This window comes from Xenopus laevis, chromosome 7L (genome assembly GCF_017654675.1).
Source record: "Xenopus laevis strain J_2021 chromosome 7L, Xenopus_laevis_v10.1, whole genome shotgun sequence".
Taxonomy (NCBI): Eukaryota; Metazoa; Chordata; class Amphibia; order Anura; family Pipidae; genus Xenopus; species Xenopus laevis.
In genome coordinates this window covers 114,859,701-114,875,917 of record NC_054383.1, presented here as the reverse complement: position 1 = coordinate 114,875,917, position 16,217 = coordinate 114,859,701, and positions in this window count along the sequence as shown.

Genomic DNA, 16,217 nt, shown 5'->3' with positions numbered 1-16,217 from the left:
ATGAAGACCATTTGAAAACTGGCCATCCTACAACATACTAAAAGTTAACTTAAAGGTGACCCATCCCTTGAAAGCCTGAACCCCTATTACAATATGAATTATCATACATTTTGTAATTATTAATGTATACAATGACTTCCTACATGGAAAAGCCAGGCTAAACTTCACAGTAAAAACCTAGGGTGTCAACATTATCTGCTAACAATTGTGAAATTCTTATTGGTGGCAGTGCGTTCATTTGTAAATAATGCCTCTAAAATGTTTAGGAACATACAGACACCCACACTAACATATGCACACATCCCCACACATACAGAATTATACAAACGCACATACTTACATCTATAAATGCACAGTAAGCATACTAAGCATACTGTCACCAGGGAGATAATGATACAGGCCTGACACTTTTTAAACCGTTTTTTACATTGCACCATATAGAATCACGGAATTAGGTTGTAAAAATGCCCAGGAATAGATCATCTTCCCTGGTGACATGGAGTTAATATATGTTACTGACACCTCCTTAGAAAGAGATGATCGATGGAGAGAGAAGTAGAACATAAAGGTATGACAAAGCCTTTGAGTACTGCAGCAGGAAAATAGTACTGTAATTGTATGTTATGCATGGCATTTCAAGTACACAGAGGTGCAAACAGCCCCCCCCCCCAAAGCTCAATAGTCAGTGCCTATGGCATTTTACAGCAGCCCCTCCACAGATTGCCAGCCCAGGCCTGAGACCACACAACATTCCATCTCCACATATTTGGGCAAGAGACAGCTGCTCTAAGCACAGGCCCTTAGGTAGGTCAAATCTGAAGTTCAAAATAGGCTATAGAATGTCAATTACATAGAGGCCCCTTAATCTCCCACATGCCCTATAAATAGTGACGACATTTTAAAGCAGCCCCTTTGGCATTTGATATACAGAATATACAGATCCAGGCCTGCTGGGCAGAGACACGCTCAGATTTGGGGAGATTAGTCGACAAATGAATGTTAGTCAAATTAGCAAAATGTTGTCATGCAATAGTAGGCAACAGCACAGGGTTTTGTGGGATGCTACAAAATTAAATCAGATCAAGTGGAAAAGCAGCGTTCCTTTCCAGCAGTCCTGTTGTGTCGGGAGGCAAATCTTGTAGCTTTCACATCACATTTTTATTTTGGTTCCATTACTTTTAGACAAGCGACATGTAGGATGCAATCTCTCCTTTTAATACAGATTAACTGGCATATAGGAGTGTCCTTTGTGGTGAAATTCTAGCCAAAATCCCAGCACTAAATAAATGTAACAATGTCTCACGTTCCTGTGTTGCTAGGTGCATGTCAGTAGAAACACCCTGGTTTAATGTATGTGTATAAAATAGATATATTGCCTAAATTTCAGGGGAATACTGAAAACACTATTTGTTGTTTGGTCTAGCATCTTCAAGGTATATATAAATGTGTAGCGGTGCATTCTGCACATCAAGGCCGTACACTGGATAACAGTCAAGTCGGGAGCTCTGTAAACTTGTCATTTCTTTCTCTGGGAATAATGGTCAGGACAGAAGGACTCTTAACAATCTCTCCAGCCGAATCACATCATTGTCGCAGCTAACTGGAGCAGCAAATTCCAGACCCCAGACCCCAGACAAATTTTAGTGAATTTTACACGAGCCATAGCAACTGTCATGTGTAAAAAAAACTCCAATGCCTTTCCTGAGTGTAACTGATGACTATTTGGCCAATATTTTATATAGCTATTAACAACTTTGCCATTAAGTGGAGAATTACACAACCATGCTATGCTCATCTGCATTGCTTAAGCACTACTAACCCACTAACCGCACGATAATTTCGAAGCATTGGTCAGACTTCGCTAAAATCGGTAAGAGAAATCTTTGCGTCTATGGGGACCTTAACTGTCCAGTGTCCCGAAGTATCCAACACATTTATTAAAGGTGCTCTAAATGAATTGTTTTAATTATTTTTATTTTGTGGAACTATTGTGATTTTATGGCCATTCCTTATAAATAGATGGAATAATAGATTATAGTATGTAAAGAAAAGAGACAAGGGAGTAGAGGTTAAGTGGGGAGAGAAACAAAATAGTACTTAGGGTGAGCCCCTGGTCGTAAGTTTTTTGGCGGGGTCCCTGGTGACCAGAGTCAGACACTGGGTATGCTTAAGAAGAAAAATAAATATTTTATACAGTGTAGTAACTCAAAAGTAGTCCCAGATGGCTTAATTTACACTTATCCTGTTTCAATATTTTTATTAACATGGAAAGTAATAGACCATACATATCAATATGAATGACGTTGTACAGAGTGTATATAAAAGGGATACCATAAATATATCATGATGATAATACAGATTGCTTGTCTATCTTTTATTTTGTATTGAGAACAGAACACAACAGTATTATTTATAATATATGACAATACAAAGAAAAATAAATTAAAGACAGATAGTAAAGGAAAAATAAATAAAAATATAGAAAGAGGATAAAGAAAGTAGGTTAGACCAAATATTCGTCACAAGTATTGAGAGGTAAGGTATACCAAATGTGAGTTACATCATACAAAACATTGAGCAGTATCAAGATACTAGTATTACAACTGTGGCTGACTTCCACAAAAGTGTACCTTGTCAATTAGAACTAGATCTTATTGTAAGGGGCAGGCCCGGACTGGCAATCGGTGGGTTCTGGCAAATGCCAGAGGGGCTGCTGTATGGTTCCATTGAAAGTTACCATAGAGTGGGCTGGTTGGGGGCTGTTTGGGCTGGTAGGGGGCTGTTTGGGCCTCTGCGTACTTGGAATGGCAGGGCCTATTTTGACTCCCAGCCCAGGCCTGGTAAGGGGAGCCTGTATTGAAAGGGGTTGTCTGTTGGAGCTCCTACAGTGAAAGCATGGAAACTGGTAGAGTGCCTTAGAATCTGTAATCTATCCAGGGTTGCCATATATCTGCAAAGGTCTGGTACTTATCAAGGTGTATACTTTTCATTAACGAGAATCCAATCTAGTTTAGTTTTTACCATGGTATACTGCAAATAAGGTGATTTCCATGCTTTGGCAATAACCTATCTGGCAGCTAAGAATATATGATTAAGTAAGCGGACCTGTTTCCTAGGGACGTCACTAGGGACTGCTCCCAACAAAGCAACATATGGGTCTCTTTTTAAATTGAGATGTAATACAGAGAAGATAAGAGTGTAAATCCAGAATCTCACAGCTATGGGACACATCCACCAAATATGAAACATTGATCCTGTCGCAGAACAACCCCTAAAATATGCATTGTTAACATCTGGATAAAATTTAGCTGGAGTTATTTTACAGTTATCCTATACTGGTTCCTACAATTACCAGCAACTAGTATAGGGCATATCTTGTACCCAAATAACTTACGCAGGGGTTCCCAAACTTTATTCACCCATGAGCCATATTCAGATGAGTTGGGGAGCAACACAAGCATGGAATATGTTCCTGGGGATGCAAAATAAGGCCTGTGATTGCCTATTTGGTAGCCTGTATCTGGACTGCCAGTCTATAGGAGTCTGTTTTTGGCAGTACACCTGGTTCTTATGCAACCAAAACTTGCCTCCAAGCCAGAAATATAAAAATAAGCACCTGCTTTGTGGCCACTGGGAGCAACATACAAGGGGTTGGTGAGTAACATGTTGGCCATGAGTCATCGCTAGATGGGGACCACTGAACTAATATATATATATAATATATAATATGTTCCCCTGTACAAAAACAAGGAAACTACAGGGCAATTAGGCAGTCTGTTATTATATAAAATAATTCTCTTAAAAGACAAGGAAAGTTAAACTAAAGCAGTAGCTAGAAATGTTGTACATTATGTTTTGGCCTTCTGTACCAGCCCAAGGCAACCAGAGCCCTTTAGCAGTAAAAATCTGTGTCTCCAAAGATGCCCCAGTAGCTCCCCATCTTTTTTTCTGCTGATTCACTGCACATGCTCTGTGGTGCTGTCACTTACTTAACTTAGGGACCCACTCACAATATATAGTACACATAGAATAGAAATGTCACAGTATAAGGCTGATTAACAATTAATACAGATAATTACTACATGGCAGCACAGAAACCAGAGCAATTAGCATCAGAATTTAATAATCAGCCCTGTAGCATCAGCTTATATTACAGACCAACCTCATTTTCTGCTTGATAATTAGTGACAACCCCTAAGCTTAGCTTCTCAACAGCTGCTCAGAGCCCACTGAGCATGTGAGTGTCACAGACACTTTCCAAGATGGTGACCCCCTGTGACAAGTTTGAAGTCCTAGATCACTGCTGCTATTGACAAGCTGACACTTTAGGCTGGTGCAATAAGTTCAGTATAAAAAACATGGCATTTTTGTCCTATTCATTTTTAGGGTTTAGCTCTCCTTTAAATAGTTCTACTTCTCAGTAGACTATGGATGTGTGTGCCAGTGACAGGGCTAGGCCCCATGAACCTAGATGCAAATGTTGCACTACAAGCCTCTTCTATTCCTTTCACTTCCCAAGGCATTTCCGGAGTCATTATGGCTGCACACTAGAGGGGACTGTCCCTCACTTTAAGATTTCAGTGCAATGTAGATGACATAAGATGAGATGCTTAGCTCTCTTCACAGCCATGGTTCTTGCAGGGAACAGTCACTGGGGTTAAATCCAGAGGCTTCAGCCCAAGCCATTGCCTACATGATTCTAGGGTGGGCCGGAATGAGATCAGCATAAGTGTGTTGTAATAAGGCGGTCAGCTGTGTGGTTTCCATCCATGTTGCTTTTAATTGGGTCCTTGTGTTGTGGCTTTTTTGCGCTTTTCATTTCTGCTCAGCATGCACCCATAATACTAGAGCTGCTGTTAAAAGAATGGGGTCAGTTCACCCCCTCGCCCCCATTCAGCAGACATTTTTGTGCGTTCCACTGCATGGGAATTCTGGAGTTACCCGACCCGAGTCTCCTCCATCTGATGCACATATAATGATGCCACTGGTTTCTCCTGTGATTTCTGTGCAACTGCAATTGCAGCACGAACTGGCATGAAATCAAAAGAACACGTCTTTCTCTGCCAGCTGTGCTTCTCCCTATTACTCCACATAATGTAATGTGATAGGCAAGGTGCTTGTATGTACAACTGTTTTCTCCTCCACATTCCTTCCTACACAGCTCTGTTTCCAATAAACTGTAAGTTATACCTTTCCAGACGCAGAGATGGGGGAGGTAAAATAGTCCCTTGGTACCACATATGTGGCAGTGCAGCCTATTCCATCTGTTGCTTCATGAATGTGACAGTCAGTCTCCCATGCAATAGTCAGGGATGGTAGAAAAAGAAGATTTACAAGGCTGCCCAATGTGGTCTTTTATACTTTGTGGGTTTGGCTGATTTTAGGATTTAGTTGTTTTTTTTTTAAAAGCAAGATTCATGTGAAAATCAGCAAAGCAGATTGCAAACACAGAGCATTAAAAAAAAGACAGGAGTTGCTCCTTGAGCTAAAATCTGCTCTTCTGCAACTACAATGACAAATGAATGACCACAATGTACACAGTGATATGAAAAAAAAAAGTTTATTAACAATTTATCAAAAATAGAAAGCAGATTCACTGCTATAAACTGCAGAACTGTAGTGTCCAATCACAGTATTAGTACAAGACTTGTAGCAAACCCGGTCATCATCACTCCAATCTGTGCCATAGTAACAACTCATAGGCATACCAGGACACATTCAGTATTACCCACAGCATAACTATTCATAGACATATCAGTACACACTCAGTATCATCTCACAGCATAACAATCCATAAGCATACCAGCAGGTCTGGACTGGGATTTAAAATAGACCCTGGCAAATCAAGTTCACAGAGGCTCAAACAGGCCCTACCAGCCCAAAAAATAATGACTGTCTATGGCATCTTACAGCAGCCCCTGCATACTAGGACACATTTAGTAACATCCTGCAGTAAGTCATATCCATACCTGAACACATTCAATATCATCCCGCAGTATAACTATTCATAGCCATACCTAAACACATTAAGTATCATCCCGCAGCATAACAATTCATATCCGTACCTGAACACATTCAGCATCCTTCTGCAGTATAACAATTCATATCCATACCTTAACACATTCAATATCATCCCGCAGCATAAAAAGTCATAGCCATACCTAAACAAATTTAGTATTACCCCCTCCCCAGCATAACAATTTATAGGCATACCAGGACACATTTTGAACTTTCCCACAACACAGCAATCCACAGACATCCTAGGACCCATTTAGTACCCTCTCTCAGCATATCAGTGCATAGACATACCAGGACTGTCCTCTTCTGCAGCATAGTAAATTTATAGGCATCCAAAGACACATTCAATACCCTCCTGCAAAATGACACATTGCCTGTACATATGTATTTATTAAACCTATCTTACAGAACTCTTATACTGCAATGTCTGTATAAACCCACAGCTCTGAGTGCAAATCTATACTCCATGGACGATTTCGGCGTGATCCGCCGCAAAAACGCAGGCGTCACGTCGGATGCAACGGAAATAAGGTAAGCAACAGGAACGTCGGATGGTGTTGCTGTGTTTTTCTGACGCGTCACGACTGTCGGATGCAATCGCATGAACACTGCAATCGCATGAACATCCAACATTTCCATCTCTTACCTTATTTCCGTTGCATCCGACGTGACGTCTGTGTTTTTGCACAGCCCGTGGAGTTCCTCCCTAACTCAAAGTGCCGGGTATGTTAAAATGAAATTCCCCAACTGCTTCTTGTATAGGAATCAATGTATCACCAGAGTCTGTGTGTCAATCCACAACTCACTTTGCAGCATGTACTTGGAACCATACGTAGCAATAACATCACAAATTTCACAGCGCTCCATGTATCCAAATCTAAATATTGTGTGTTAATTGCTTTAACAGAACTATTATCATATAGTATGTTCAAAGGCAGAGGGGTTTCTCATACACAGCAGTCATTAGGATGTATCGTTCTCATGGCCAGCCCAAATCCGGCTGACATCATGAATATGCCCAGTTGTGTACTAGGCGCCTCCACGTCCGACTACCCACTGTGCACACGAACATGCAAATGACAAGAAAGGTATAGGAGGAATGATGGGATTCTGGGCATAATAGACACAATGGCAAATGATTTTTCAGGTCACATTTTCAAATTCAGTTTAAAAAAAAGGCTATTGATTTCCTTGTATTATTCATTTACAGGTATAAAAGTGGAAAGCATAAAGAACAGGAATGGAGTTGATTAAAAGACTAAAGCAGTTGGTAGCATCTCTCCCTCATTGGCTTGCCATCTATACATGAAAGATAGCCACAGCAAATAAAGTGCAGAGAAGAATTTACAGGCGTCTGCTACAGTTGGAGTGTTCCCTTTCATAAATAAGTGCCTGACTTTGCAAGTTCGTAGATCCACTTCTCTGTGAAGAAGGATAGACATCTATAAACATGTCTGACCCCCACCCCAGCACTGCAGATATACATCACATAGAGCTGCATTCACAGGGTGATCTTTTACAGAACACTGAATCCATATAAACAAGTTCATATCTAACAGCACTGCAAATGCGACTGCAGATCTAACCCAAAAGCTCACAGCACGTAGTAGCACGTTTAAGACTAAATGAAGTAGCGCTCAATAAGATGGTTCCATGCCAAGTATCGATTTGTCTCTTGTTTGAGTGACATAGTTTGGTCCTGTGCTGGGTTCTTGCATCTCACACATACACGGCAGGAGACATCATTAAGCCTTGGTCATCTCTATGGGAACCAGATTCTGGTATAGACAGTTCACTGTATATGGGATTGATCTGTTCAAGGTAGTCATCCTCTAACGTAGCTGTGTTCTGGGATCCGGTGGGTGACCAGTATTTGGGGGGTGTCTAAGGGGAAAAAAACAAAGATATAAGATGTACAAAGTCATAATTTATATAATAATGAGGCCACAAACATCTGTACCTTATTTGGCCACCAACAGGCTGGCCCCAAAATCAACTATCAGGTCATAATGAAGTCTATGGAGACCCTTTGGCAGAGCTAAGGAAACATAGATTAGCACATCTTTACCCTTTCCAACCATCCAGTGTAGGACTGGGACACCAGGGGCCCAACCAAAAACCTTTGATTAGGGGCCCACCAATTAATCTTAGACCAGGGGCCACTCTTAGTACTATTATTCTTCCTTTCCTCAATCATCTATTCTCCTTTTCTTTACATACTATAATCTATTATTCCATCTATTTAGCCACTTTGTTCACATAGAAATAGGGAATGGCCATGAAATAGGCCAAATGTCTAGCAGCATAAGGGCCCACTGACACCTTGGCCCACCGGGACTTTTCCTGGTATCCCTGTGGGCCAGTCCGACACTGCAACCATCCCTTATACTGTATATTCCAGTGGTGCACCCTTTGGGTGAGGACAGCATCTACACACCAATGTGGACCTCATTCAACAGGATTTTCTAAACTCTGTGATGGATATTCACACCAATTTGTCAGATAGTCACTATACTCTCACTCCTTCTAATACTCAAATGTAATATCTACTGGAAACTTAAAGGGGAATTATCACGAAAATGTAATATTTAGCTGCAGCATACTGAAATAAGAAACCTTCTAAATACAATTATAAATTCTGTACCGTTTCTGAAATAATCAAGTTTATCTTCACTATTCCTCTCTCAGCATTTGTTTCTCTTAATTCTGTCATCATTCGGGAAATGGGTGTCAGATGAATGGTCCAATATATCTTCTAGGGGGCTCCTTTTGCCTAGAAGATGTATTAGAGCTCAGTCTATTAAAATCACCAGACATGACGTCTCTCTACATGCAGGATTTGTGCAAAAGGCAGTTATTTTGTTAGATTTTGTTTGTACTGAAATCAGTTATTTGAGTGAGCTCTAATTCATCTGCTAGGAAAAGGTAGCCCCCCTATAAGATATATTGGATGATTCATCTGAACTGCTGCATGAAGACAGAATGATATGAGAAACATATGCTGAGAGAGGAACAGTGAATATAAACAATGCAGATTTTTTAATTGATTGTAGTTAGAAAGTTTCTTACTTCGATGTGAGGAAGCTTATATAAAATTATCATGTAGCGATAGTTCCACGTTACTTTGGAATGTCCACCTTGAAAAGCTTAGGACAGAACCTTCTTCTGCATGACTTACTATTCTTTAGTCACACTCTATTGAAAGAGAATCACATCCTGTGCATGCAGATACCTCCATGAGCCTTTCTGATTTGGGTGGATTCTGTTCTCAAGTTAGCTGTGTTCACTACTACCCTGGCCTTGAGGGCAGAGCCACCTGTTTGGCTGTAAGAGCAGTTCATTGATTTTCTGTGCTGTGTAGCATCATCTCTATGTTCCCCCACCATTAACTCCACTTTTACAAGTAAAAATTCGGATTCCTTTGTTCAGGGTTCTTTTTGAGTTCAGAATCCACAGTGCTTGTGTTAAATAAACTTTGTTTTTCACTTCAAGTGATCTCTGGTAATTGAATTTCCCCGGGACTATTTGTGAAATCTTAACAGAAGGTCATGTTGCCCCATTGCTGTCTTTAGAAGCCAAAGTCTGAGGTGCAGTGATGTCATCATTCTGAATGCACAATCTTCTTCTAAGGTCTTAACTATAGATACATAAAAGAGGACGCACTTACCATATCAGGATCTTCCATGGTGTCTGTATGCTCCAGAGGAGCTTTTAGTGGAAGCATCTCTTCGCCTTGAATCTGAGGAAACTATAAGACAACAACTTATTTAGTATAAAAACTGATTTCTGGTCTATGAAGACATGCATTCCATAAACCAAGAGCTGGAGCTTCTACAACTTGTAAATCAGAGCTCCAGCTGTAGAATTGCAACCCCTACCCACAGCTGCCAACCCTGTGGCAGTGTATGGAGCTGCTGGTAGTTTCTGCCCCCTATAGCTGCAGGGCAGTGCATCTAAATAGATATATGCAACAGAGGATATGCAATTAGTTAGTTCTAAACACAGATCACACTGACCTCCTGACACACTACAGAGCAGAAGGCACACACCGCACGTAGAAGTAATAACTGCTGAACCTAACTGCTGCCATTAAAGAAGTGCCTGTACCGCTTTAAAAAGAAATTATGTTAGAACAAAATCAACATTTATGTAGCCCTTGTCTCCTAAATTAAATATTTACCTTCATCTTTGTTACTGCCTATTTATATCATAGTGCTTCTTGGTTTCTCCATATACCTCCAGTACAATATAAACTCACTGTGCATATACATAAACATCTCTGACTTAATATAAGCACACTGTGCTGGGTCAGCACTCTCATGCCATGTTTTTAGTCTGGCACAAAAGAACATTGTTATCTGTAGGGCTCAGCTACTTATATAGACTTCATAATGTAAAGTAACCTGATCTATTCCAGAGTTATTGTAAAAGTCTTGTGCAGAAACATTTAGTGGTTCAACTAAAATTAGGGATTAAACTGAAATTGCTCCTCTTATAAATCTTCTCTTAATATCAGTGCCTTTTAGATTACAGTCTCAAAAATTGTGAGGAGGGTCTGTTACAAACCAGATGGGGCTCAAATGTTCACATTCTGTAGAGCTAGACATCTACAAACTGGTATAAATCATTGTCAAATGCTAAGAAGGTGCTGAAAGTGGGAATAGTTAAGGGGGTTGCAGGGATATAGAATGTAACATTACCTTTTCTTCATGTGTCTTTACAGATGGAGGAGGAGGTTTATATGCTGGAGGCCCCTCTAAGCTGGAAGAAGATAGAACAATGAGTAAATCTGGGTACACCTGGACCAAAGAGGTCCATGTCAAAATTTTGGAGAAAGTTAATTTTGAAAGACCACTATGCCATTCTATCCTAATGGGATCACAGAAGGTCTGTGAGGACCATGTTACTTTTACACTGTTACATGTGAAAAACGTCCATACGTGACCATTACGTCCTTCTGTTCCGATTAGTCTGCCATTGCACCAAATGATCTGATCAGCTTGCACTTATCCAGGGAAAACTAGACTCAAGTTGATATCTTAGCCAACCAACTGGTCTGGCCATAAGTGACCCAACCTTCCATAAATCATGATGCCAGTTTACTTGATATCTTTCTGGTTTCCCACCAAATGTTCAGCCCATGACTTTTTTCATGGGCAAATATTTAAAGCTAGATGCCCAAGGGCCGAAAGTGACCTTCCAAAGTTTTTGTGACCCACAGCCTACTGAAGGGCTTCACAAAATGTTTTTCCCTCCCGTTGGACGGACCACTAGGACCTCTCACTGAGAGGGGGAGCTTTCTTCTACATATATCACTAAGAAGTATAAGTTTCATAGACACTTACTCGTCATCTTCGGCTGTCTGGTTCTTGCGCTGTTGTCTGCAAATCATAATTACTGTGGCAATAACGGCTATACCCACAATGGCTGCAATGATTCCTCCAATGATTCCACCGGTGGCACCTGCTCCAGAAGTGTTTGGTTTTTCTGCATGAAAGGACAACAGGTTAAGGCTTCCAGCTACAGGAAAATTGGCAGGTGCCTGTGTTAAAACACCCTGGATAAAGAAGATAAGGACCCAGCTAAGTCAGAAGTAGCATGAAACATGTCATGTTTACCTTGGCCCGTAACAAGAGGTATTTTATGGGAACAGCCATTAAAAAGGAAGGAAGTAGTGATCTTTGAGAACAAACCATGATGTAGAATGCACAGGACAGCCCCAACGCCCTGCAGGTGAGCTCACTCACTAAAAGGAAGACATTAGGAAAGGTCATAGGTGCTGTTATTATCAGTCATGTTTAACCAGACTTGTACAAATAGGAAACCATTACAAAAATTCCGTAAATCTGGTCTAGCCTGGAATCCATTAGTCTAACTCTGCAAAGAAAATTGAATGTCCCATCTTGTGTGAATGCAAAGGACTGAGGAGCAATTGATGATAAATTATAGTGTGTAAAGAAAAGAGGAGAATAAAGAGGCTGAGTGAAGAGAAAGGCCCATGGTTTTTCTGGTGGGACCTTGACATCCCATAACAACTCTGCTTACACCACAATAAATTGCTTTTTAACATTTCTAAAAGTTTTATTGTAACTTGTATTGTAATAAGGGTCATTTTTCAGATCCTCTCATGTTTCATGATATCAGCAGTTTTTACACTTTACAGGAGAGGTCTTTGCTGTTCTGTCCAGGAGAGCCAGCCAGAATGGAAAGAAACCTAATTTACTGATGAAGTAAGCATCGTCTGATAATGCCTTACTCCAGCATTGGAATGAAGTATGGGGGCCCTGTGGATACAGGACCACTAGGGCTCACTGACGACTGTTGTCGACCTCTCGCCCACAGACTAGTGGCAGTTAGTGCGGGAAACCAAGGCCCACTGGGATTTTTCCTGGTGCCCAGGTGGGCAAGGTCAATCCTGTCTTCAGTTCTATTGCTCAGTAGAACTGAGCAGAGACTCTTCATACACTACCATAACTTATTCATATACATATTTGAAATATGTGATGCTCCTAACTGCGTGTCTGACAGTTTTATCTTTGGAACAATTGCCTTACCATAAGGGCCCAGAAGCAACATCCTGTAATGCAGACCAGTAAGTAAAGACTTTCTTATCTAGGCAACAGCAAATGTAGCCCGAAATATTGCTTACTTTGGATATCCCACATACATCTGCATCTAATCTGCATCGCAGTCAATGTGAGTAGGAAGAGACTGCTGTTGAGTACAGAGCTAGACCATTGGACTGGCCAAGAACTTGCTCTCAGGAAACGAAAAGACATGACTCTTAGCATTTTTGCTTTGAAAGAAGAAGAAGAAGAAGAAAGACAGCCTAACATAAGTTGCAATGCAATACACTTGAAATCCAATACACTTTCTTGACTCAATCACGTACAAAGCGTTGGCGATCTGCCCTATTTTTATACAAATGAGTTGCAATGTAGCGTTTGGCAGCAATTGTGGCCCTGGGTTTGGCGGGCGGCCCAGGTCCCGATGGCTGTATTTTATAGACTGAATAGGTTTGGTCATCAAAATCTGTGCAGCACATGATGGACAACTACACAGGTCAAATCAGGATGACCCTCGCTCAACCAGGAACTGAACAAAATAAAAAATGCTTTAAATAACTGAATTGCCTTAGCCACATCACAGCTATAAACTTGCTGAACCAGTCTTGCCTTCTAAGGCTAAGGATATACGAGGGATCTTGACCAGAGTTGTGTAAAAACAAATATACAAAAAGCAGGACATTGATTTAAAAAGGGAATTTATTTATCTTAGTAATGCATAAAAACCCAACGCGTTTCGGTACCCATAATGGGTACCGAAACGCGTTGGGTTTTTATGCATTACTAAGATAGTTACTTTTTTTTTTAAAGGAGTAGCCTGCTTTTAGTATATGTTTATTTGTTTTGGGGGGAGTCCAGATAGTCCCCCGCTTTTTCACGTTTGGTGTGCCACCCTAACAATAGTGTTTTTGACCAGTCTTGTGCTAAGGCAGAAAACAACCCTGTGGTTTAAACATCCTTGGCTGACAGACACGGCATGGACAAGTTGACCACAGCTCCGAAAAGGTAAAGCAATCATATATTTGCTTTCGTCACCATTTCCCATATATCTCTATGGAACATGGTGACAGCTGTTGTCAAAATACTTCTATTCACCGGTTTTCTGCCTGGGCTCAAGCCCTGTGTAAGCTTTATCAGAAAGTCTAACTAAATACACTAGTAAACCCTCAAAGCAATGCTGCTCTGAGTCCTCTGTCAAAAGAAACACCACATGTCTTTCCTTCGATTGTGTACACATGGACTTCTGTATCAGACTTCCTGTTTCAGACTTCCTGTTTCAGCATAAACCTCCAGGGCTTGGGCTTGAGTATGCTCAGTTTGCTCCTGTCCTCCTCCCCTCCCTGCTGTAATCTGAGCTCAGAGCTATGAACGAGCAGAATGAGACTTAAAGTGATGTCACAGCAAGCTAATATGGCAGCTGCTATCCTAAACAAACAGAGACGGTGTCTAGAGCTGTTAACTCAGGTACGGGAAAACATTCTAAAGAATGGCAGGTTTCCCTGACGGCAGGGGGGAGCCATGTTGACTAATGGCCTAGGACTGTAAATACACCCTGTGCAATGATTCATTATGTTTTTAAGCTCTGCATGAGCATGTGTATGGGGATTTAAGCTCCTTTAAAGATAATTGGCTGGAATTCAGTGTTTACTGTCCCCATAAATTATTTGCACTGTCAGCCTCCGAGCTTATTTCATGTTCAATGATGACAAGGCAGCAAAATGCCAACAGAGCAATGTTCTATCATGAAGCCTTTGAAGGTGGCAACCCAAGTTTAGGCTAGTTTTACGAGAGTGCTCCCAGACATTTTATAATGATAGAGACAAGCAATGGCAATGCCAAGAAGATTCAGAAGAGGCTTGCCGTTTGTTTAGTGCAGGATTAACCGCAGCCCTGCATCCATTTGGGGGTGCGGCTGTTGTGATTTAGCATTACTAAGAGAGCAAGTTGGATATATTATTACTATATTATTCATTGTTGCTGAAGGGAATGCACTGCGGTCATGTGGCTGCTGTACATACCTGGAACTAAAGCAGCTCAACATAAGTAAATATATTGTCCACCTATGGATTTTACCATTCCAGAAACTCTTTCTTGGACCCCCCTCCTTAACCCAGATCACATAGAATTGTGGCACATCAAATACAGAATATAGAAAAGTGGTAATAACTCAAGGGGAGCAAGTATGCTTACATTAAAGTCAAAAGCCAACCCGCCCATGCACAACACAGCAAAAAGCATCATCGTAGTAGACTTCCCATACAACTTGTACCATAGTAGCATAAATAGCAGAGAAGCGAAGAACGAAAAGCTGTGCAAAGGCTAGGGGAATGAAAAGCATGGCAGTTTTATAGAGAAAAAGAGCTGTCAGCAGCTGTTCTAAAACACTGCATGGCTGCAAGCTGGACATAATTTTTGTAAGGGGAATGCTGGATGTTATAGTTGAACTGCAATGTGCCTGATAAACAGTTTGCTGCACAGAAGCAAAGCAAATTCACAGACCTCCGGTACAGCGCTTTTATTAGAAGTCTGTCCCCTGTAGCTCTTCAGCGGCTACAGAATTTAAGCCTAAAGCACTCATAGGTGTGAGTGGAAAAATATACCATTTATATTTATATACAGACTATGTAAGGGAAATAGGGTTCCCAAACACTGTGGTCTCTGTGTACACAGACATTAACTCCTAAAGTCCCACGTGGCAGCAATCAGAACACAGCAAGGAGAATGATACTGGTAAAGCAGCCACTGATCTGAATCTAGCAGCACAATGTACATAAAGCTTATAAAAAGACCCAGAGAATAATATATAGATGTTCTTGGCTACAAGAGTCATTGATTCAACAAGAGGCATTTACCAAGCGGCCATCATTAGATGGTGCCACAGACACTGCAGTCTATGGAGAACTGTAAGGCTTACCTCAGAGCAAACATTATGGTAGCTCCCACTTGTATGTATAAAGAAGCTAGATGTTCCATATAAGCTACAAGCGGTCCGTCTCTTTGTATTGTACCGCACAAAATAACAAACCCTACATAGATTGCTTCCAATAAGGATTAATTATATCTTTGTTGGGATCAAGTATGGGTATGGAACCTGCTCGGGACCTGGGGCTTTCCGTATAACAGATCTTTCTGTAATTTGGATCTTTGCACCTTAAGTCTACTTTAAAATCATGTAAAGGTTAAACAAACCCAATAGGCTGGTTTTGCTTCCAATAAGGATTAATTATATCTTAGTTTGGATTAAGTACAAGGTACTGTTTTATTATTACAGAGAAAAGGGGAATAATTTTTTTTAAAATCTGGATTATTTGGATAAAATGGGAGTCTATGGGAGATGGCCTTTCCGTAACGCAGATCTTTCTGGATGATGGGTTTCCGGATAACAGATCCCATACCTGCACAAGGTACTGTTTTATTTTTATGGATCATTTTTAAAACATTAGAATTATTTAATTATTATAATAGAGTCTATGGGAGATGGCCTTCCCCCTAATTTGGAGCTTTTCAGAGTAAAGATCCCAAACCTGTACTGGGGCCAAATTCAGGCATATACCAAAAAAACATCTGAACACTTTATTACCCTAATGAATCCTTAATAGTGTATTTAGAAAACTATTCTGGAATTGACAAAAT